The sequence below is a fragment of the Dipodomys ordii genome, unplaced genomic scaffold (genome assembly GCF_000151885.1).
Source record: "Dipodomys ordii isolate 6190 unplaced genomic scaffold, Dord_2.0 Scaffold61, whole genome shotgun sequence".
NCBI classification, from domain to species: Eukaryota; Metazoa; Chordata; class Mammalia; order Rodentia; family Heteromyidae; genus Dipodomys; species Dipodomys ordii.
Window position 1 is genome coordinate 2979911 of NW_012267277.1, and position 22722 is coordinate 3002632.

General features: G+C 38.9%; 1 protein-coding gene and 1 long non-coding RNA gene across 3 annotated transcripts in view; one reads left to right on the top strand and one right to left on the bottom strand.

Moving 5' to 3' along the window:
- Window positions 1-22722, bottom strand: part of Nfia (nuclear factor I/A) — a 372020-nt gene that overhangs the window by 142291 nt on the left and 207007 nt on the right. The window lies entirely within an intron of this gene.
- Window positions 1787-6473, top strand: LOC105989996. Its single transcript, XR_001175278.1, has 3 exons — window positions 1787-1871; window positions 3394-3459; window positions 6409-6473. It is a non-coding gene; the product is annotated as an uncharacterized LOC105989996 (long non-coding RNA).

Consider the following 22722-nt stretch of genomic DNA (forward strand, 5'->3'; position numbering starts at 1 on the left):
CAGTTTTTCTTGTAGCAGATCAAGTTTTAAAAAGGGAATGAAAAGTAGCTCTTTAAAATAAACAAATAGAAATATGTATTTTGCTTAAAATTCCTGTTGGTAACTAATTGTGTCACAGTGCCTGCTCTAGAATAAACACGTATTTAGGAAATCCAATATCATATTTTACAAATAAAGTTATTTACATTTTTAAAATGCAAAATCCTTTCTGATAGCTTAAAAAGGGATGAGAAATAGGCTATTGTTAGGCATATTACATGAAGAAATACCATTTTGAAGTGAACTATGCCCTCTTCCAGGGCCTCTACATTTGGCTCCTGATTTCAACATAAATGGAGAGCCACCAGAAAGCATCATTAAAGAAAGGGTCTTGATTCCTTATAGCTTTAAATCAATGCTAAGAGAATTTGGCCTTTTAGGCAGCAGAAGGATCGACGCATTTCACTGTACTGACTTTGATCACTGAAGCACTTTGCCACACAGTCTGTTTCCTTGACTTTAGGAAATAGAACCTTTGTTCCATTCACAGAATGGACCGAGGACAACTCAGACTCAGCTCTAAGGTCATATGCTCCCATGATTGGAATTATAACAGGGTCATCAGTATTTTGAGGGGGACAATTTCTGGTGTTCAGAACTACTCTGCATACTGCAAGGCACTTAGGATCTCTGGCCCCTACCATTCAGTATCTCCTTGTAATCACTGAAAGCCTCCCCCCTTTTTTTAAACATGCCCCAGTCTCAAAGGACTGTAGGTCTCTCCTTGAGACATCATTAGGCACTTAATACAGAATAATCTTCCCCACATGTAACTGTCTGACATATATCTTTCTAATGCCAATGCCAAATTTCCTAAGCCAGGGACCGATTGGCCCAATTCTTCAACTTTACCAAGTATTACTTGATTTTACATTAACTTAAGTGTTTAAAAAAAAACTTGCAGGTACAACCTAGAACAATAAAAATAAGGTTAAAAAAAGAAACAATAAGCCTTCAAGAAGGGGGAGACCTAATTTCCATTGTTTTCCTATTGTTAGATGTGAATTAACAGTTTTTAAACAAAAACTAATAAGGCATTCAAAGAACCAGGAAAATATGACCTATTAAAAGGCTAAATAAATAAAATATAAATCATTTCTTAAAATGTTCGGTTGGAACTAAAGGGAAAAGGGTGAGAAAGTGCAGCAGTGGAGCTCACTGGATGCTGATAAAAGTGACCTATACAACTCGTGGGCAGAGATGGGAAAGAGGGCCTGGGGAGTGAGTGAGGGAAGGAAAGGCACTGTATGAAAGGAAATGTACTCATTATCCAATGCACACAATTATAATCCCTCTGTACATCACCTTGAAAATAAAAATAAAGTAAAAAGTTTTTTAAAAATGTACTTGAACTGCTACCTTAGAGAGGTCACAGACCAGACTTCTAGATAATATAGTTTGTTAACATAAGTCATCTATTTGGACTTTCTGGAAGACTTTTAACTGGTTTATACCAATGGGAGCATGTTGGACAAGACTCCTGATCACCTACTGTGGTTGAAGAGAAGGATGTTCACTGTCCTAACAAATTCCCAGGAAATCACACAGATAGTATTTTGTTTCTTCGCAACAGCATTATTGTGCCTTTAAGACCATAACTTCTAGAGAAATATGATATAAAATTAGAAAATAAATATGCATTCTATTCTGTTCTCAGTGCAAATACGGAACATGAAGAAATCCAGTGCCAACATGACCCCAAATCCTTACTGCTGAAACCAAAGAAACATCACCTTGCGAGGGAAGAACCAAATGGAGTAACGACAGGTTTCATGATGTCAACCAGGAATCCCACTGAGGGCTTTTGTTCTGAAGTAGGACAGCTCCTTCAGGTCTACTTTTGTCTCTAATAATCTGACACTTGATTGAATACCTGTTGTTTTTCCTAAAGTAAGAAGAGACAGTGGCACTTACCCAGTGCCAGGTGATTACCAAGAGAGGCCCCTTGATTGAGTTCCTGTTCCTAGCACTAGGAAATCTATCTCCCACAGTTGTGGGATTGTCACAGGCCAGCTTGGGAGGCCCTACATGTATGTACGCCTAAAAGTACACATATGTACAAGTGTTTAACTTCATTTACTCAGATTCTCTTGTCAGCACTTTCTTGGCAAGTGTAAGTTTACACTGCCAATACACTTGAAATATGTTTTAGTATCTGACATTTCTGACCCTCATTAATAAAGCCATGAGAGAGACATGATTTGCAGCTAATGCGAACCATGAAGCCTTCTTGGCCACACCTGTCAAGGCCAATAGCATTCTGCTTTGTTTTCAAGCAAATCATGTGAAAACAAGTCATGGCTAATTTCTGAGGTTCCAACTTTTAGCAAGAAGCTAAAGGTGGTTTGTTTTCTAAGGTCTTTTAACTATATACCTAAACTTTTCTCTACAACAACCTAATTTATTCATTTAACGAACACCTGTTAATGACAACCTATGAACCATGTACAGATGGTAAACTCAGTACAAATACTAACAGGCTTTGTGTCTCAGGTCTAGTAAACACTTCAGAAAGACTTGAATCACTATTCCTGCAAGACCCATTTCAACTGTAACCACCTTTTAGTATCACATATGAGCATCATTAGTCTTTATAATGTTGGCCTTGAAAAACACTGATGGCTGTCTGAAAGAAAATGAAAGTGAAGTCAGAGTCACAGGGCTGGACAAGGATAATCCCATGACAGGGAATCATGTATGCATGCCGGGACAGAGGATAAAATAGATTGTTGTAGGTTTGAAGGAAGGATAGCACCAAAAGTTGAGAGGGGTCCAAGTAGTTCAGACATATTCTTTGCATAAGTAATAGCCAGCCTTCAGTCATAATTTAGTGTAGTAGTATTATTAGGAAAATACTTTTAATTGTTACAACTAATTATTTTATGATTGTGATGACCAGTCACTCAAATGACTAGCTTTGTGATGTGAAATTATACTTCCCTTAATTTATCCAGGAAACACTCACTGAATCCCTATTCTGCACTGGGCAGATCCTTACATATTTCCAATCCAGTGGGGAGGGAAGCCTTTTGGGAATGATTATAGTTTCAGGGGCCAAGGCTGTAGAAGTAGAAGCAGGCTCTCAGAACACAAGTGGGAGGGCCAGAGAAGGTTCCCTGGAAGAACAGCAATGGCCTGCACAAGTCCCCAAAGACCTGTAGGATAAGCCACATGAAGAGGCGAAAGAGTGACTCAGATTCTTTGCGGGTACACATAAAATCAAGTGATGAGAGCTAATATTTACTGAGTGCTCACTCCCAGCCAGATATCCATCTCAGACTGTCATGTGTTATTTTCTGCACTCTTCAGAGTACTACAGATTGTGTACTGTTATATTATAATCTTATTTTACAGCTAGAGCAACTGAGGCACAGACTCCAAGCAAGAAATTCAAGTTCACACCAGAACTGTCCGGCAGAGGTAGGATTCAATTCAAACAATCTAAGGGAGGAACCCATACTCTTTTTTAATTTTTTTTTTTTGTCAGTCATGGGGCTTGAACTCTGGGCCTGGGGGCTGTCCCTGTGCTCTTCAGCTCAAGGCTAGTGCTCTATCATTTTGAGCCACAGCACCACTTCTGATGGTTAATTGGAGATAAGAGTCTCATGGATTTTCCTGCCCAGGCTGACTTTGAACTGTGATTCTCAAATCTCAGCCTCTTGAGTAGCTCACAGGTGTGAGCCACCAACACCCGGCTTCCCATACTCTTAATTATGGTACTGTTTCCAAATTGCATGGTATATGAATATTAACTTTGGAGGCTCAGGCACTTGGAAAGGGCTCAGAAGATATGATTACAATGATATGATTGTGATGACTATTAATGTCACCAATAGATTATGTACAAATCTCTTTAACTATAGATCTAAGTAGAGAAATTTTCCCATTAGATAATGGACCCTTCATAGTCTATTCAAACTGAAACTCCAATTTACAATCTAAGAGAGGTGCTTTTCTCTGAACAATCCAGTGAGAAAGTTATTTCTTCCCCAATCAAGATCACCAAATTCACACTCTAACAAAGCAATGAATATCCCTTGACATCACCTCTTTCCCCTCTTGTTTATCATCACAGAAATAGTGGGCTCCTTGCCCACTATTTAATTTACAGATTTCCTGCTCATAGATGTGTGATTAAAGCCATACCAAACTGTCCAATGCTGGTGGCTTACATCTGTATGTACTCAGGAGGCTGAGATCTAAGAATCACAGTAGAAGCCAGCTTGGGGCCAGCTTCAGGAGAGTCTGGTAGGCTTAATAAGTCACAAGTGACACTTGGAAAAGGTCAAGTGTTTATTGTGCAGGACTGGAGCACTACAAAGATATTTAGTATCCCACTCTTCCCCTTCTTTATTCCTCTCTCATATGGTGAATGCTGTAGGATGCTTCTTCCCAGGCATGCTGATGAGGGGAAAAGCCTGTGTTACTATTATCTCTTGATGCGAGCTTGGGTAACCTATTGGTCATCTGCAGTAAAACATTAGGCTTATAGTCATGTCCAGTCAGACAGTCCTAGCCAAGAGGTTCAGCCTCTCTACGCCTAGTGGTCTTTTCTTACTGCCAAGTCTTCTTCTTGCTAAGATACCAGAAAACATGGCCACCAGCCCAGCATACCAATGAGAATTCCCAAACACAAAGAAACACTGAGTTAACATTTCACTTGAGATGCATCTTGACTGAGCAACTCTGACTAGGTCTTGCTTTGCAAAATATCTCTGTCACAATAAAACTCTAGGTATTATATATTTGAAGCCAATGGCTTTAAAAGCAGATTTCCAGTTTATTAAAAAGTAAAAGAAAAGCAACTGCTTCTACTTTGTGTGACTGTTCCATAAAAGAGGAAATTAAAGAAGGGAAATATCCACTACATTTCTGTTCTTTTGAGGTTTGTTTTAAGTTTTTGAACTGGTGGGAATCTGTAATTATATCTTCAATATGCAGAAACTTCTGTGTGAGTTTTCTAATCTTCTACCTCTCTTTCCCAACCCAAGCATACTTTGTCCCTCATTGTTGAAGGTAAGAAAAAAAAACTGGAAAAAGAAATAAGAAAGAACATCCCTAAAACATAAGATTTAAATAAGGAGACACATGCTGGTGGCTCACAGCTGTAATCTTAGCTGCTCAAGAGGCTGAGATTTGAGGATCATGGTTCAAAGGCAGCTGGGACAGGAAAGTCCATTAGACTCTTAACTCCAGTTAACCAACCAAAAAGACAGGAGTGGAGCTATGGCTCAAGTGGTAGAAGCTAGCCCGAACAACAACAGAAAAACCTCAGAAACAGCACTGAGACTCTGAGTTTAAGGCCCAGGGCCAAGTCATAAATAAATAAATAAATACTGTATAGATTTGTGAGGTTAGGTTTGTTTTTTTTTTCTCAGATACTCATACTTGCCCCAAGTAAAAGATGATGGATACTGACATTGCAGAAGATCTTTCATGATCCATAGGAGTAACATGAAAAGAATTTAGTCTGTTCATGCTTAACCTGATGAAGCCCTTCTATTTAAAAAATTTGTTGCTGAGCTCCAGCTATATATCACCAATGCAACATATAGAGTCTTAGAGCTCAAATGAAAGCAGTAATGGTTTTGTAAGGACATTACAAAAAAGAGAAAGATAAGGAAAACTTCAGTAAGTCTTTGTAGCAATAGTAATTAATCTGTCTGTCTATCTCTCTTCAGGACAGGTTAATAAACAAGGGGGCAAATTGCTTACTGAAGAATTACTATGTACTTAAAACTAAAGCGATAAAAATGTGAGAGTTGGATACTGTATTCTTTGCTTCCTAACTGAAATCTGGGACAAAAAGTTTAAGTAATTTTCATGAGTTCACAAGATTAATGAAGGACAAGATAAGTTGTTTCAAGCTCAGCTTCCCACAGAATCACCTACCTACCTAGGCCAGCATGGCTTCTATAGAAGTGTAAGTTGTTATTTTTTGGTTATCATTATTATACAACAGTTTGCAACTTATGAACTCTCAGCAACTCCCATAAAGTTCTATTTTACATAAAACCTTTAAAACACAAACCTGGATTACACACACCTGGGAGGGAAGTCTCCCCTCTTTTGATTTCTAAAATGAGTCTTTGTTTTTTCCTCTAATGTAACAGTCAAGGAGACCTCGGAGACTTTTTATTATCAGTGATGATGATGCCTGACAGACTTTTTTCTCCACTCCGTTACTCCTTTGACTCAAGCACCAACATGGTAAAGTGCATAAGAACCTGTACTCATTGCTTTGTTAGGAGACTATTACTACCACTCACTTTCTAAAATTACTATGGAGAGCTGTGTGGCTTCCTTCATCTCTATCCCCCTCCACAACATTCAGATAGAGATAACCCGACTGCTTCTGCATTGTTTCAGTTTGAAAATGTAAAGCCAAGAAAATCCAAGTACCCCCGGTGACTCTGCTAGTCTTGTCCTTCCTCTGGTTCAGCTACAGCAGAGGATAATCATCTGTCAAAAAGGTAAATGCATTACCATACCATAATATTACCATGCTCCTTGCCCATCTTCACAGCCAAGCATACTCTCGGAAATACTGTATCTGAATTCTCCAGGGAGCACCTTACTGAGACATAATAATAATACCAACAACAACTTACATTTATACAGAAGACAAGAGGGCCTATATTTCCTAACTCTTGACAAAGAATAGCTCCCAGATCTACCTCAGATACATAAGTTATCATTACAAAAGACTCAGGAAAATCAGGAGTCTTTAGAAATGTCTGCGAATGGATGTGCTAAAGGTTCATAAAAGTTTAGCTCTCACAAACAACTGATTCAATTGCCAGCCTCATTGTGCTGCTGAGAGACTCCCAGTGGTACTACTCCAGAGCAACTAAATAAAAACAGAGATCAAAAGCACAGTCAGATTTGGGCAGTGGTAACAACTCTGTATGTATTGCTGACTAAGTCATCCAATTGTTCAGCATACTTATCCAGGTAATTGACTCATTTTGGCTTATTTAAAAAAAAAAAAAGGTTACTTTGAGGAGGGGGGAGCGGGGGTTGTGGTCTTGTCTTGGTTTATTACGGCTGTTTTAACAAAATATCATAAACCAAATGGCTTAGAAACAACAGGATTTATTTCATAGTTCTGAAGGATGGGAGTCCAAGGACAAGGCCTCAAGGTCAGGACAAAGATGGTGCCTCCCAGCTGTGTTCTCCAGTAGCAAAGGGTACAAACTAGCTCCCTGGAGTTTTTTCAATAACGTTCTGCCCCCCCCCCCCCCCCCCCCCGTGACCTAATCACCTCCCCAGCGGCTCCACCTCCTAACATGATTGCATTGGGGATCAGGACTTCCTCATTTGAATTTGGGGAGAGGGGACACAACCATATGGACATAGCAAGCAACATAGCAAGCAAGTTACTGTACAATGTGTAGACCCTTCCATACCCATTCTGCCACACTGGGCAGAATGTTTTGTTTTGTCTTATCCCTAAAGGCACTGATTTAATCTAAAATAGTGATCTATTCTCTATTAATCAGTACTTCCACTGAGGTGGATGTGACCAAGGAAGGCAAGCAGAATTAACAAGAGTGATTGTCCCTAAAAGACTCCCTAGGGCAGAGTCTCCCAAAAGCTAGGCATAGAACCTTTCTTATAGACTAAGAGTTTTCTATAATCTGAAGTGATAGGAAAGACAGTTCTTGGCTCTGCTGATCCGATAGAATAATGACTCCAGTACTCCAGGCCAACACGTGCTCATCCTGTGTGTGAGGTTGGGAGGTGCCAAGGCAGTCCACAATGTAGGACTTCGACCACATTTTGCAAGTGCCTAGCTATCAGTCATAGTTAAGTGGTAGAGAATACATGGGCAAGTGAGAAAGCAACATCTAGAAACAACAGCTAAAGGGAAAATAAAATCTGACTCCCAATCCTACAGTTCTCACCCAAGGGTGAGGGAATGCTAGGTACAAAGGCTAACAGGCAGTCCAGAGGAGAGCTAGACAAGTGAAAGAAGCAAAAGGTTGAAGATAAGACCTTGAAAATAACTAGAAGACAATTTCCTGTGGAACCAGGCTCCAGGTTAAAATACCAGACTTATTCTTTTACTAACTGAGCTCTGGAGTCTTCATATGTTGAGTCAGACTAATTCTGCCCACCTGAGGATTAAACAGGAGGGCAGGCCCTGATACCATGACAGTTGGTAATTTTTTTTAATGCCATCTTTAGGAGGAAGAGCTCCTACAGGGTTTTGCCCAGGACATGTATAGAAGTAATCCTAGTCCTAAATAATTATGTGGGAATTTATAAAATCTGTCCAGTTTCTGGGTTATCTGTCTAACAAGTCTGAATGGATATCAGGTATCACGATCCACCCTTACCAGATCCAGTAACCCTTGTTGTTATTCTCTTTCTAGCCTATGTCCATCGAGAGTGTAGAAGAGGCTTTCTGGGGGTACATCTGGCTCAATGCCTTGTGGGCATGGTAATACATTACTTCATGCTTAGCCTCTGCCCTACTCAGAGATCCCAAGAACTTGGGGTTCTGCCCGCCTCTGCTTGTCTTTCTCATTTAACTCCTTTTTATGGTGCTTAGTAGCTCCCTATCTTAATATTTCATTTTTTCATTCTCTACTAGACCCCCTTATTTTCTTTTTAAAAATTTTATTTTTGACTGATAGAACTGTATATATTTATGGAGTATAGTCTGATATTTTGGAACATATGTACAGGTACCAATGATAAAATCAAGGTAACTGGTCTGTCACAAACTAACATTTCTTTGTGGCAAGAACACTCAAAATCTTTTCTTCATCCAATTTTTCATCCATTTTGGTAACCTATAGTCACCAAAGTGTATACCAGGACCCTAGAAGCCATTCCCTCGGTGTAACTATAATATATCATAGTTTGCTTCCCTTCTCTCCCTCAAAGGGGTTACTGCCATCATTTTCATGATGGTACTTAACATTCGTAAGATTTACCCCTGGCGCCTAATGGACTTTTACATTATACTGTTTTTGTGTACAGAAGGAATTCTGATGAGGAACCAATAAGTGTCACACTAGAAAAGCTAAAAGAATCGACTTCACTTTAGTTGTGACACTGAAGTGAGTTACAACTAATAGTTAATGTTCTCACTTGATCCTTTTTGGGAGACAAACCCAGAGGAGACCTGGTGTCCTGGGTATGGTTGTCCAGTTATTAACAGGTTATTTGTGACTACGAGTTCAATGTTCACTGCTTCCCTTACTTTGGAAGGAAGTAAACAGAGACATGCTTCAGGTTTTTTATTCACCACCCCCCCCCCACAGATCTGGGTAACTTAGGGAGGATTTGTATGTACTACAAACAAAATTTCCTAGGATCTTGGGGACTTTCACCTCTCTAGTTCTGCTAAGGATCAGACAGGAGGTCAAATGCTGTTTTCTAATTGAGAACCTGAGTCCTCTGGTCTAATTCTCCCTCACACCTTTTGCCTTCCCAGGGATGTGCTAGGAAGTCCCACATTCCTTAAGAGAGTCCTTGTTAGTCACACTGGACCAGTATCCCAACTCTGAACTCTGTGTTTTCTATCCTTTCCTCAGACTTGTAGACCAGGAGCTCTTTGAAAAGAAATTTATCTACTTTTTCAAGATAAAAATTGAGTCAGAGATATAATTAACATAACTAATGTCCAATGTGCTTTTGCTATAGAAGACATCCTCAAATAATCTGATCGTACAGACTATAATAATCAATAGTGTTGCCACGGCAGATAAAATATCTGCCTCACTGTAGGAATGCCTTGATTGGCTTCCTTCTTTTGCCCTTGTCTCCTAAATGTGCTCTGAGCAGCACCAATCCTATTCCTCCTAAGCCCAAATCCTGCAAATGCCATCCATATCATTGAGAGTGAAAGCTGAAGTTTCCCAACAGTGAGACTCAGTGGTCTCAAAGTACAACCCCCTGCTCTAGCAGCAGAAGCATCACCAAATCTTGTTAGACATGTGAACTTCAGAATTGGAAATGCAAGGGGTGGTGCCTACCATATACATTTTCACAAGCCTCCCCAAGGCTTGGGATGTAGTTGAAGAATGAGCTGCTCCCACCTCTCACCCTTTCCCCGAGTTCCCCTCCTTTTGCTCTCCTTGCTCATTTCATTTCTTCTATCCTGGCCTTGTTCTAGGTCTTTGCCTCTCTGTCCTATACCCTCCCTGAGATCTTGTTCAAATGTCAACTTGTAATCAATGTATGCCTATCTCCTTTCAAAAGTTCAAACCACTATGCTTCATTTGGTTCTAAAGGAAGATGATTTTTTTCTCCTATTCTGATGATCACAATTGCTATCATTAATTGAACACTTAAATAAACTAAGAACTATGACTGCTTTTGACCTTTCTTAACCTCTTTTTAATTGATGAGGACACAGGCTCAGAGATTAAATCCCTTGCACAGACCAGATGGCTTCTAGCAAGCAGTTCTGATGAGTCTTTCCTTTAACTTCAACAAATATTTCTTGAGCCTTTGTTGGATACCACAGAGCATTCTGGTTTGGCAGGATACATCAGAGGGCAAAACACCTAATATGTTGGCCCTCAAAGATAGAAAACTACAATCAGAAAATATATAATGTGTGCAATGATACTCTCTCAAAAGGCTCAGCACTCTAAACTTCATTTTTCTTTAGGCACAATAGACATCATCCTCAGCTGAAGGAATCTTCATATGACTGAGAAGACTCCAAGAGAAAAATTTTAAGTAATCCCAACTTCTGACTTCCTGTTGCTCTTCTCCCCTTTCTCTCATTTTTATAGTTTGGAGAACCTTGAGAAGTGGGTGCAAAAGATAAATTCCTTCTTTTTAAGAACAGGTTGCTGAAACAAGGAATTATCTTCCTACACTGAAATCATTTACCCAAAAGGCACTATTTTGATGAATTAAAAATAAAAGTTTTATAAATATACTAATTAATCTTAAAAAATAAAATACATATCAAATAGAAAACACATAAAACATTTTGGGTTTGGTTTCTTTTTGTTTGTATTTTTTTTTAGTTGATTCTTTTTTTCAAAATATTGCAATACAATGTTTGGGAACAGCTAATAAAACTAATATGCAGCTGTATTTTCCTGCCCTCAAACTAATTTGTGCTGATTACCAGACAGGTCACAAGGTCTACATGCTTTATTTTTGATGCATTCATTATAATTGTTACTATGGGTGAAGACTAAACACAAAAAATAAAACATCCTGTTGAGGAATGACTTACCCAACACACACCACATGTTTTCTTGCCTATCCTTACTCTAAGGGGAATTTCCATAAAAATGAGATTCTTAGAAACTAAGCTTTTACTTGTCATTGCTGTGAATTCCCACTTAGTCATGTCCTGGGACCTCCCAGTTTCTCTCTGATGAAATAAATCTGAAGTTGTACACTAAAAACTAGCCATGAATTAAGTAGCTGGAGAATGAAACTCTCTTCATAGTGTGGTTCCTAACACCATAAGAAATAACTGTAGTTAATAGTACATTGGGTTTTACTTTAAGCAAACTCTTCTAGAATACATATCCAGAGGATCTAGGATGAAGTGAGGATTCAGGTACCAGCCCACATCTCTCTACTACAAATAAGGCCCAAAGAGAAATCCCACCTGCTGCATGGGGAGAAAGAAGCTGTCAAAACACATTGCTTCACATCTAGCCCTTTCTCTCATGTCAATAACTCTTTTGGACCCAAACAACAGAATGGTGTGCCCATGGAATCTCATAAGCAGTGAAGTCCTTTCTCCAAGGAGTGCTAAGAATGAGACTCAAAGAAAAGGTCTCCAGGTCAGCAGCAACTAAGTAAGTGTCTTAGGACAAACACCTTAGGACACAGCATTGTCATTCGCTTTTTGCTTTTGTAGATGATCTGGCTGGAATAATGCCTCACTTTTCACTCCCCTCAAAGAGCCCACAGCTTCTTCCAACAGGAAAAACTGTCTTCAGACAGGACTCCTAGCAATCTCCTCCATGGGAAGGTGAATTGAATCAGCATGGTCTTGCTCTTTCTCAAGAGGCTCTGCATTCTAAACTTCATTCATCCTCCATTTAAGCAATCTTCAAACAATTGGGAAGATTGCAAGAGAAATTTTCAAAAATATCTTTAAAAGTAAACATGACAGCCAATCCCCACCCTCCTGGACCCAGACAAAGAACCTTCTTAAAGAGCTTCTGTTTCCACCTGACGGTCCTCAAGCCTTTCACTCACTCAAGGATGTGGATTTCACCCGGAAGTAAGTATCAGTTCCTAAAAACTATCAGTCTTCATGGCTGTGCTTTCTTAACAGTCATAAGGAATATCTAGAACCATTCTCAAACTACAAGACCTACCTACCTCTCTAGATTTTATAAATTTCATGATATATTTTCCCAGCTTTCAGATATTTCTAAATGGAATAAGAACCAAGTTACTTCATGATCACTCAGAACTATTTTCATTGAGTTACATACATGCATACATACATAGACTCACAAACCCACATTCCCCAGCATGTAGTTAGTGGGCTCTAAGAGAAGCCCTCTCATGTTAGTAACACTGATTGCTACTGCATTCTTTAGTGTTCCCCTGACAAAGTTCTATAGGAGACACTTCATATTAGAATTAAGTGGTAGCACCAACTTTTTTTCCCTTGACATACTGGTATTTGTTTTCTCATGTGTAATGAGATATGCACAATTAATTATTCATGTTTTTCCTTTTCTCTTGGCTGCTGGGATATATCTTAACATTATTAACCATGTAGATCCATATGGCATAATCTTTCATTTCTTTTGATTTTTCCCTTTCCACTTTATATATTTCCCAATACTCATATTTTAGTTGCTTATTTTTCCATTTTGTGTACATGTTTTTGTAAGCCACCAATCTTTATAAAAATGGAGGGTTATGCATATATTTACATATCTGTGTATTGTGTGTATATATTAACATATCTATCAGTATCTGTATATAACTAGAAGGATTATAGCTTTCATGATAAAGAATGATAACATAGCTGGGTGCTGGTGGCTCACGCCTGTAATCCTAGCTACTTAGGAGGCTGAGATCTGAGGATCGAGGTTCAAAGCCAGCCTGAGAAGGAAAGTCTGTGAGACTCTTATCTCCAACTAACCACCAGAAAACTGGAAGTGATACTGTATGTAGCTCAAGTGGTAGAGCACTTGCCTTGAGCTGAAGAACTGAGGGACAGCACCGAGGCCCAGAGTTCAAGCACCATGACCACCACCACCAACAAAAAAAATTTTTTTAAAGGAATGATGACATGTAACAGAATACAATTAGATATATATTGGATTATCCTCTGTAGGGAATTATTTTGAACATGTCCAGCAAATCTCTGTAAAGTCTCTACAAACATACAGAAGTAGCCATGTTTAATAGCACTTTCTATTCCATTATTTTATCTAAATTCCAAATGGTCTCATTCTCAGAACTTTCAAGTATCATTTTTTTTTTAAAAATTAAGTATGTCCAATACACTTCAGTGAAGTAGATATAGATCTGTTTGAATATCACATAATTAAACTTAAAAGGTTTGCAATGTACCCCATGAGATAGCACATAGGAAATTCTTTTGGAAAAGTCCAGAGTGCAATATAAATATTAACTTTACCACGATTACCTGCCCATAATACAGAAAATAGTATCATCAAGATGAACTGTATTTTACCAGTAAGCATGGTAATAACTGTGGAAATGTGTGTGTGTGTGTGTGTGTGTGTGTGTGTGTGTGTGTGTTGCTAGGAATGGAGATTGAGTCTTGAATATTCTTAATAAGGAGTTTGCCATTGAGGTACACTCTGGCCCAATTTTAAATATTATTATTATTATTTTAAATACAGGTACTAAGGCATGAACTCTAGGCCTTGTTTTTTATTAAAACTTGTCATTTTTGTCCAAGGCTGACAATCTACCATTTGAGCCACTTCCAGCTTTGTGCTGATTAGTTGGAGAAAAGAGTCTCATGGATTACATGGCCAGGGCTGGCTCTGAACTATGATCCTCACATCTCAGTCTCTTGAGTAGCTAGGATTATAGGAGTGAGCTACCAGTGCCCATCCAAAATGTTATTCTTAATTGCTTCCTGGGGTAAACTGAGTCTAAAACTGAGGTCTTTTATTGGGACTCTACAAAGTAAGAAGATGCCAGAGAAGCCTCAGATATTTGGGAATTCTTTGATCTCATATGTCTAGAACTCAGTATCTAACTTAAAATCCTCTTTGTATGAAACAGAAGTTAAAGCCTAAGAGATGAGAAATACACTTAGTGAAAGCACTGGCCTGTTCTCCTAAAATGATGGCTATAAACACAACTGAGCTATTCACTAATAATCCAGGAAGCACAGAATGAAGACATTAACCAGCTTGTGTTCCAAGCTAAGAGGAGGTTAAAAACACAGCATTGTAATACAAACAGAACTTATAAGTACAGCGTGTGTACCTACTGTTCTGCCATTTAAACTTCGAGTCGCTGTACAAACAAGTCTATCTTGAGGAAACAGACTGAGTAATTTTCCATTTGGACTGATCAAGATTTCACCAAGTGCTTCAAACTTGCAGAAGTCTGTGTTGCCAGACATTTTTTCTCAAATTTGTTATCTACAGTTCTCCCCATTAACATTTCCCTTTAGCAACAACAAAAAAAGTTGCTTTTCTAAAAGGTTGGGCTTGAAAGTGAAAGCTTTTCTTCTATATTGAGATTAAAATTAAAAAAAATAATTAAAGAGGTAGTAGCTTAATGTGGGTGAACCATTAGTTCAGACTTTTCTTTCATAACTGAAGATAGACCTAGCTCATGTTTTAAATACTGAAGTATTTTCAAAGTTGAAAATGCAAAAGATTAGAAAGGGAAGTAAAATGTTAATCAAGGAAAAGATCAAGCTGCAAAATTTCTATAGTGGCAGTCAATGCTGACAGTGATTTAAGGAACTTTTAGGGTTGTAGATATAAGATTGGAATCTGTAAGAAGGGAAAACCTCAGCTCAGCTTATATTTCAGGAAAACCATCACAAATACTTTGAACGTCCATGAACTGGCATCCAGCAATGAGAGCTCTGTTACACTATTATTTTAGATCTATCATATTTAGGTACTATTTTAGGTATGTACTTATTTTACTTATTTCAAGTTTTGTTGTAAAGGTGAGGGGTTACAGTTACATGGGTCAGGTAATAAGTATATTTCTTTTAGAACAATGTGTACTTATTTTAGGTAAGTACAGTTTCACCAGATCCTAGTCTTAAAAATTCCAACATTTCTTCTCTACAAGCACAAGTGAGAACTCTTTTAGAGTGATCTTTGTTAGGAAGGAGATTACTCCACCCATTTGTTGTAAAATATAAAATAAATATTATTTATTTAAGATGACCACAATTGTGAGTACCCCCCACATTGTTTGGTCTATCTGGTGAGAAATAGCTAAGCATCTTTTTTTTTCTTTGTCGGTAGTGGGGCCTGAACTCTGGGCCTAGGCACTATCCCTCAGCTCTTCAACTCAAGGCTAGCACTCTACCACTTGAGCCACAGTGCCACTTCCAGGTTTTTCTGCTTATGTGGTTATTGAGGAATTGAACCCAGGGCCTCATGTATGCAAGGTAAGCACTCTACCACTGAGCCATCTTCCCAGCCCCCTAAGCACCTTTTAAAAAATATCTTATTTAAAACTTTTAACAGCCATGAGGTAGGTGCTGGTGTTATCTCCCATTTATAGAAATGTAGGTAGTTAATGGCTGAGCCAAGCATGAAAACCCAGTTTTCTGGGTTCCTAATTCAATGTCTTTTCTGCCAGCATTCTGATGAGGCAGGGTGAAGACTCCAAGCTCAGATGACGGTTTGGCTACATTGCATGGGACCTGAGAGAAAGGACCAAAGCTTGTAGATGCATTCCCTTCCCAGAACCTTGAACAGGTCAGGTCACACTACTTGGCTGTTTTCTAAGTTCACCAAAAGCTTTCCGGCCACTATGTGATTTTTGGTGGTATTGTTTTACTGACTTGGAACACGTTTTTTCCCTTTCTCCTCTCTTCTACTTCCTTGACTGCTGGTTGAAATCTAACTGTCCACTTTCTGTTCTTGAAGTCTGAATGAAAGCATTCCTTCCTCTACATTGTCTTGTCAGAGGACCATGTCTGTTTCATTCTTAGAGTACACAGAGTATTTATGCTGCTTATTATTAGACATAAATTTGACTAGCTTCCACAGAAAAGAAGTACAGCTCTTAAGAACTGTACCAAAATGTTTCTGTATCGCCCATGTGTCTTTAGACAGCACCCTGAACACACATAGCAGGCACTCTATAAATGTTTCATGTGGAGTTTAAAGAGGAAACTCAGGTACTACTATTGCAACATTTATATCCAAGAAAGGGCTATTCCCAAAGGCACTTGGGAGTATTTTTGCTCACTCTTCTTTTTGAAAGGATTTTTCAGACAGCCTATCACCATTCCAAGGCAGGTAATGGGGCTATTTTTCTGTTTAGGAACCAGTGGTTTAAGTAATGTAAGCTATGGATCAGTGGTTTGCAATGATGGGGTTGATCGAAAGACAATCACACTCAGTACTGCTAAGGTTAATGGCATTGCCTCTTACAGAGGAAATATAAAAGTGGAAGATAGGGAAGAAACCAATAAAAACATTCTCACACACCTTTAATGGTATGCAGACGAGAGCCCACTTAAATGAATGAAACCCAACTAATGAAAACATCTTGAAAAGAGAGTGATTTTTAGAGAAACCTTTTATCTATGGGCCTTATATTTATAGAGCAAACCTTTTAAATGAATACTGGGTAAAAAATAAAGAATTAAACTGGTAATTGTTGTGATTCACTGTGGTTCATATAACTTTCATCAGGCCAATAAAATAAATGAACCATTTAACCAAAGAAGGCTCTTCCACCAACTTATATATGTATGTGAAATTACAAGTCAGAGCCTCCTCAAAGGGTACTATAGCAAAATAAGTCTGGGAATGACTAAGCAGTCCCAATTCTTTACACCTTTCTGGTCACAGTGGAAGGTCCTTCTGAGAAGGGGAAGTAAAAAAAACTTCCTTCAGTTGGGGAAAGCATAAATAGGAAAACATGCCATAGCTCTTCCAATATGTATTCGATATTTTCTTTCCAGGGCATTTATTATTTTTTAAATAAGTTCTGATGCCTTGCTGATACAGGTATGTGATGACAGGAAGTGTGATGAAGGAGGAAAAATGGAAGCTCAAAAGCAGAGATCAGAGCTGGACTCAGTAAGCCAAATCGTCTTTCTAAAAATCTTAGAAATAATTTATCAGCTATCTAAATTCTATGTGTAATGGACCTGTGAGACTAGTGCCTTTTGAAAGTGAATACTAACAGTTCCATAAAAAAGAAAATCACCAAATACAAAAAAAAAGCTGCTTAGAGAACTGTGTAACTAGAAGCTCAGCATCTCATGGAATGCAGGTAGTTCAACCTTATTTTGACTCTAAGCTGATTGTCCCCACCAAAGGAAAGTTTCAGTAAAAGCAAATTAAAAGCAGATCTAAATGCCACAGAGGTGAATGTACACTTCATAGATAAGGTCAAAAGTACAGGGACTCAAGAGAGTTTAACAACACACAAATTTGGATCAATCTGAAGTCAAACACAAATATACTAATAGAACCTTTAGAATGGCTTAAATGGCATCTGCACCCACTAGACTATCAGAATGGTGATATTACTTTGTTTGAGAGCCATAGGCTCTCAACAGAAATCCATGAAATATGGACATCACCCCCAATCCATCTTATTGAAACAGGTCTCACTATGGAGCCCAGCTGGCCTTGAATTTAGGATCCTTCTGCCTCAGCCTTTGGAGTACTGAAATTATACAGGTCCACTTAGAGGATATCCATAATCTCACCTGCAGCAGGCTTCATGGAGAACTCTTACTGAACATACACTGCACCAAGTAACAGGACACAGTAAGGCAAAGGAGATGTCCAGTTCTGCATTTACTAGGGAGACAGTGTAACAAGAAGAGGGAGGAGAGTGACAATAAAAAGTCCCTGCCACCATGGAGTTCATAATCCACAGAACATCTGCCTTTGCAGAATTATTCCAAGAATCACACAGGTATGTGCAATGTTAAAACTGTGATAAATGGATGATTCACAATTCTGCCTAAATGACTTTCAAACAATCCACAACTTGCCCTGCCCATGAACGGAATTGTTTCAACAGCCTCTGGAGTAACTTTCTGCCTTCAGTTTATTCTTTCTAGAGAAGCAGCAAGTCCAGGGAGCGCAGAATAAGCCTGTAGTACCAAGAATGCCGGGCAAGGACAGAACATCAAGGCTCTTGGTGCTGCTAAGGATCTATGTGTTATGTGGAACACATCCCTTTGCTCCTCCAAGCTTCCTCGGTGCTGTAACCAATGTCTGCAACAATATCTGGCATCCAGCAGATGTTTAATAAATAAATATTGGTTGAATGAGGAAATGTAATATGTGAAGATTTACTGTGAAGATTTTTATAGTTCCCTGTAAACAGCCAGAAATTAGAGATGAAAACAGTCCAGTAATAAAGATGCATGTAATTTGCTTATACCCTGAATGAAACCTCACTAGTAAATGATGTCAAAGTGGCTGGGTGGCCGGCAGGAAAACGTGGGACTTTGGCCACTTCAATGCTTTCCCATTCCATCTCTTTGACTTCAGTTTTATTACAATTTAAACTCAACAAATGGCCTTTTCCAATTCTAGCTCTGTAGACCAGTACCTTGACTAGCAAATTCACTGTTGCTATTCTAAGCCTTCTCTTCAATATTTACAGAATAAAAGGCCACTTTGGTTTGAGCTTTGAGCACATTAAATTTTGACAGTTTGGAAATGTCATTCTCAAAGCAAGGACTTTTCACACGCATAGAATCCTGGCTCTAACTATTCAATAAATGCAAATGCAAATATCCTTGACCAGAAAACCTTGAGCATCATGTTCTAAGAATGTTAGTGAGATTACATGAAGTTCTTTTTAACTGTATTAGTTTCCATCCAACATCTACTAAATTGAATTAGAGTAAAGTGGAGAAGGCCTAGGTTCGAAAGGTGGATGCCAAAGAAGTCACATTTTAATTTCATCTCCATCTCTCATTTATAGATGCTTTCTAGCTGTCAGCCAGGCAGTCAGCATACTTTGTTCCAAGGAAATGCATTGACTGACTGGCCATCCAGGAATTAAACATGATATGACTGGTATATTAGAAACTGTTGAGAAATGTTATCCCTTAGCTCATGCAGCCTTACATGCTGGGTCCTATCTGCCCCAGGGCCTCTCCTCAGCAGGCTCGGTTTGCTTCACAAGGATTTCCCATCTTTCCTCTCACACATGCAAAAAATGCAAATTTTGTTTATTATTTCATCAAGGGTGCCAGAATCCACTGATTAGGAAAGTGCCTTGATGGTACGTTTCTTGTTGAAAGGGAGATTGCCAAGAATATAAATCTGCAAAACTCAAGGCAATAAGATAGTGACATTCATTTGCATTTGGAACTAAACAAGGGCTGAGTCTAGCTAGGGAAACACAAGGAGCGAAAGAAAAGAGGACAATGGTAACAAGGTAGAAAGAGAGGAGGATGACAAGGCAGCTCTGACTAAGTGCATTCAATGGTTTACAACCATTGTGACATTGTTTCTGTGTTCCAAGGCATAATCTCATAAAACCCATTTCCCTACACCTTCACCAAAGTCAGCTAAACACATAACTTCCAAAGGTGCATAGTACGGAAATACAGAGAGGGCCTGCCCAACATCTGGGGCATGGGACATGGAAGAAAGCATCCCGTGGCCTGGGAGAAGATCTATAAAGTGAGCTCACACAGCAGGTGCAGCAAGTGTGAGCCAAGAGGGAACTCTAGCTGAAAGGACTCCCAGTAAAATGTGGAAATCCTGGGGTGGACTTCAGATTTCCTGGGATTGTGGAATGGGGGTTGAGAGTCCTTTTGAAGGGATAAGAAGGCCCCAGGTCACAGCTAGGAGCAAATATGTGCTACAGAATTTAAATCACGTATCTAAGGAGTTCTATCATGACCACTTATACTTGACTACCGTTGCCTCCTGGCACAGCCTTGATCATCTATACCTACCTCCAACACATGCCCCAAACACTCTTCAAATACCTTCAGGAGACTGTCATAACATAGTAGAAAAATATTTGCCTAAACATCTCTCTCCCTTGCTCAAATATGTACTTGATAAGCATTTATGTTTCTGTCCATTGCCTGGTACAGGCAGTAGTAGAGTCCTTACCTAGAAGCAAGCACTTCTGGGCAACAAGAAGCTTCTGGGAGGAGCTTTGACTTACTACAACATTGCCATGGCCATACCTCCATAAATAGAGTGCTTGCCTCAAATGCATCAAGTTCTGGGTTTGATCCCCAGTATCGCCACCAAAGAACTAATTCTTTATAAGTCTATCTCCTTCACTTGGTACCTGTGTCAGAGGCCACATACCACCCAGTGTGGACAGCATGTTCCCATGGAGAATATAGAATTCTACAGACCAGCTCACACGGGTCTCATGTCCATATTTGGACACATTACTGTTTGCATTTGCTATTGTTCAATAAAAGGGCCTGTAGGTCATTTAGCTTTGACTCACTAACTACTACCCCTGCTCCCTCTGTAATTACATACCACTATTACATATTATTACAAAGTATAATAAAATACACATATATGATATAATTATATCACCATAATTATGTTATTCTATGTCACATATTATATGTCACATTATTCCATTTTCCAGGGCAGAAAATACACCAAAACCTAACAATACAAATTAGTTGAGATTATTACTGTTGCTGGCTATTAAAAAAATAGCCTCAAAGATTTCAAAGCAAGTCACACCCATTATCGCTGTTTCATTTCCCAAACTCCCAAAGAAGATGAGATAAAACAATGGTTATTCTTCAGCTCATTGCTGTTGACCGGGGGTCAACAAGGTGTCTGCCTCAACATCCCCGTAGCCTGATTTCTAACCTTTATACCTCTTAGAACTCTTATGGCAGAATAAGATAATGTATTAAAATGTGCTTAGCATTGCTTGACTATGGTCAGTGTTCCTGCATGACCTAGGAAGAATGTACAGAAACAATCTACATCGGAAGAAAGCTGAGTCTCAAATGCAAATATCCTATACCAATCCCATGTGATCTGCCCAAAACTTCGTTGGTCACTTTATATGGAGAAGTGCTGTATGACTCTCTATCCTGAAGGTGCCCTCCACACTGACCTCACTATCAATTCTGCTTAGATATAACCAAGTACAAGATCTGTGGAAAGAATGAATGAGAGGGGCAGATCAGAGAGAGAACACGCAGCCCCTGCCACACTAGCTCTTACTGTCACCTGCTTTTCTCTTTCCACTTCTTGAAGAAAAAGTTTACAATTGATTAACAGAAGATCAAGAGGTTTCTTGATCTTATATATACAATTAAGGGCATCTTGTGATCATTTTCCATCATGGCGTCTTATTTCCCAATGTACTTCATTTATTAAGTAATTGGTAAGTCATCTCTCCTCTACTTTTTATTGAATGAATTCAAATTATCACTGCCAGAGTCTTAGTAGGAAGCAAGAGATTGATGAGTTCACAGACACAGAGAAGCAAAAAGCTTCCATCTACACAGCTCTAACGAGGGGAGTGAAGTGCACCATTTCTTTTAGGATTTCTTCCTTACGCCTCCTTTAAGGACTGCTAGTTGGTAACTGTTGGTTAACCCTGTGCTAAGATTTACTTGTGTAAATACCATGAGCCAGATCTGCAAATCTACTCTTATCAGCAAGGTTCATCAGTGTTGCTACTTTTAGAACTGGAGAATGCCCAGCTGACAAGGTGCCTCATTTCCCCCCCTTTCTATCACTGACGATCTCATACTGCAAAATTGTAAGGAGGCATAACAGTGAAAAGCTTTCAGTTTAGACAGCATTTTAAAAAGAAGAGAAAGCTCTCTATGGAGTTAACATGATCTGTGAGTGTGGGGCATGCTAGGAATCAGATGTCCTAATGAGCTTGGTCTTGCCTGCTTGAAATGGAGAATTAACCAATTCTTCTAAATAATTCAGAAATGTAAAATCAAAAGGACGAGGTGAAAAATTTCTATTGTGCTGTACAAAAGAATGGAGCAAGAAGCAAATAGTTTATGTTTTCAATAAAACCACATTCCTGTATCTTTTGCAATTTGAAACACTTTCAAATTTACTGGCAACCATAATGGTTTTATGCCATCCAACAAACATAATGGCATCTGGTGTAAATACCTTGCAACTCATCTCATTTTATACCCTCCATCTCCAGCAGAAAAATCAAATGAAAATTTCGTCCACTGCTTTAAAATATCCACTAACGAACTATAGAATCCTACTATGTAAGACTGTTAAAAAGAAAAGAGTAAAGAATGTTCATAAAATTAAGAATTGTCATTTTTTTTAAATAAGAAAAGGATGTTCTTTAGCATGTGGTCCAAGTCCACGAGGCCATGAGGTATAAAAGGTGAGCCCATTCTACTGAGTGTCTAGGACAGACAGAGGCAAGTGCTGGGTGCTTCCTCCACGTCAGCTCTGAGGATGTAACTAAGCTGGTAGGTGTCTGAATAGGGCTGAGGCAGATATTGGGAAGATGTGATGAAGAAGAGCTGATGGTCCTAGGTGAGAGAGAGGAAAAAAAAGGAGGAAACGA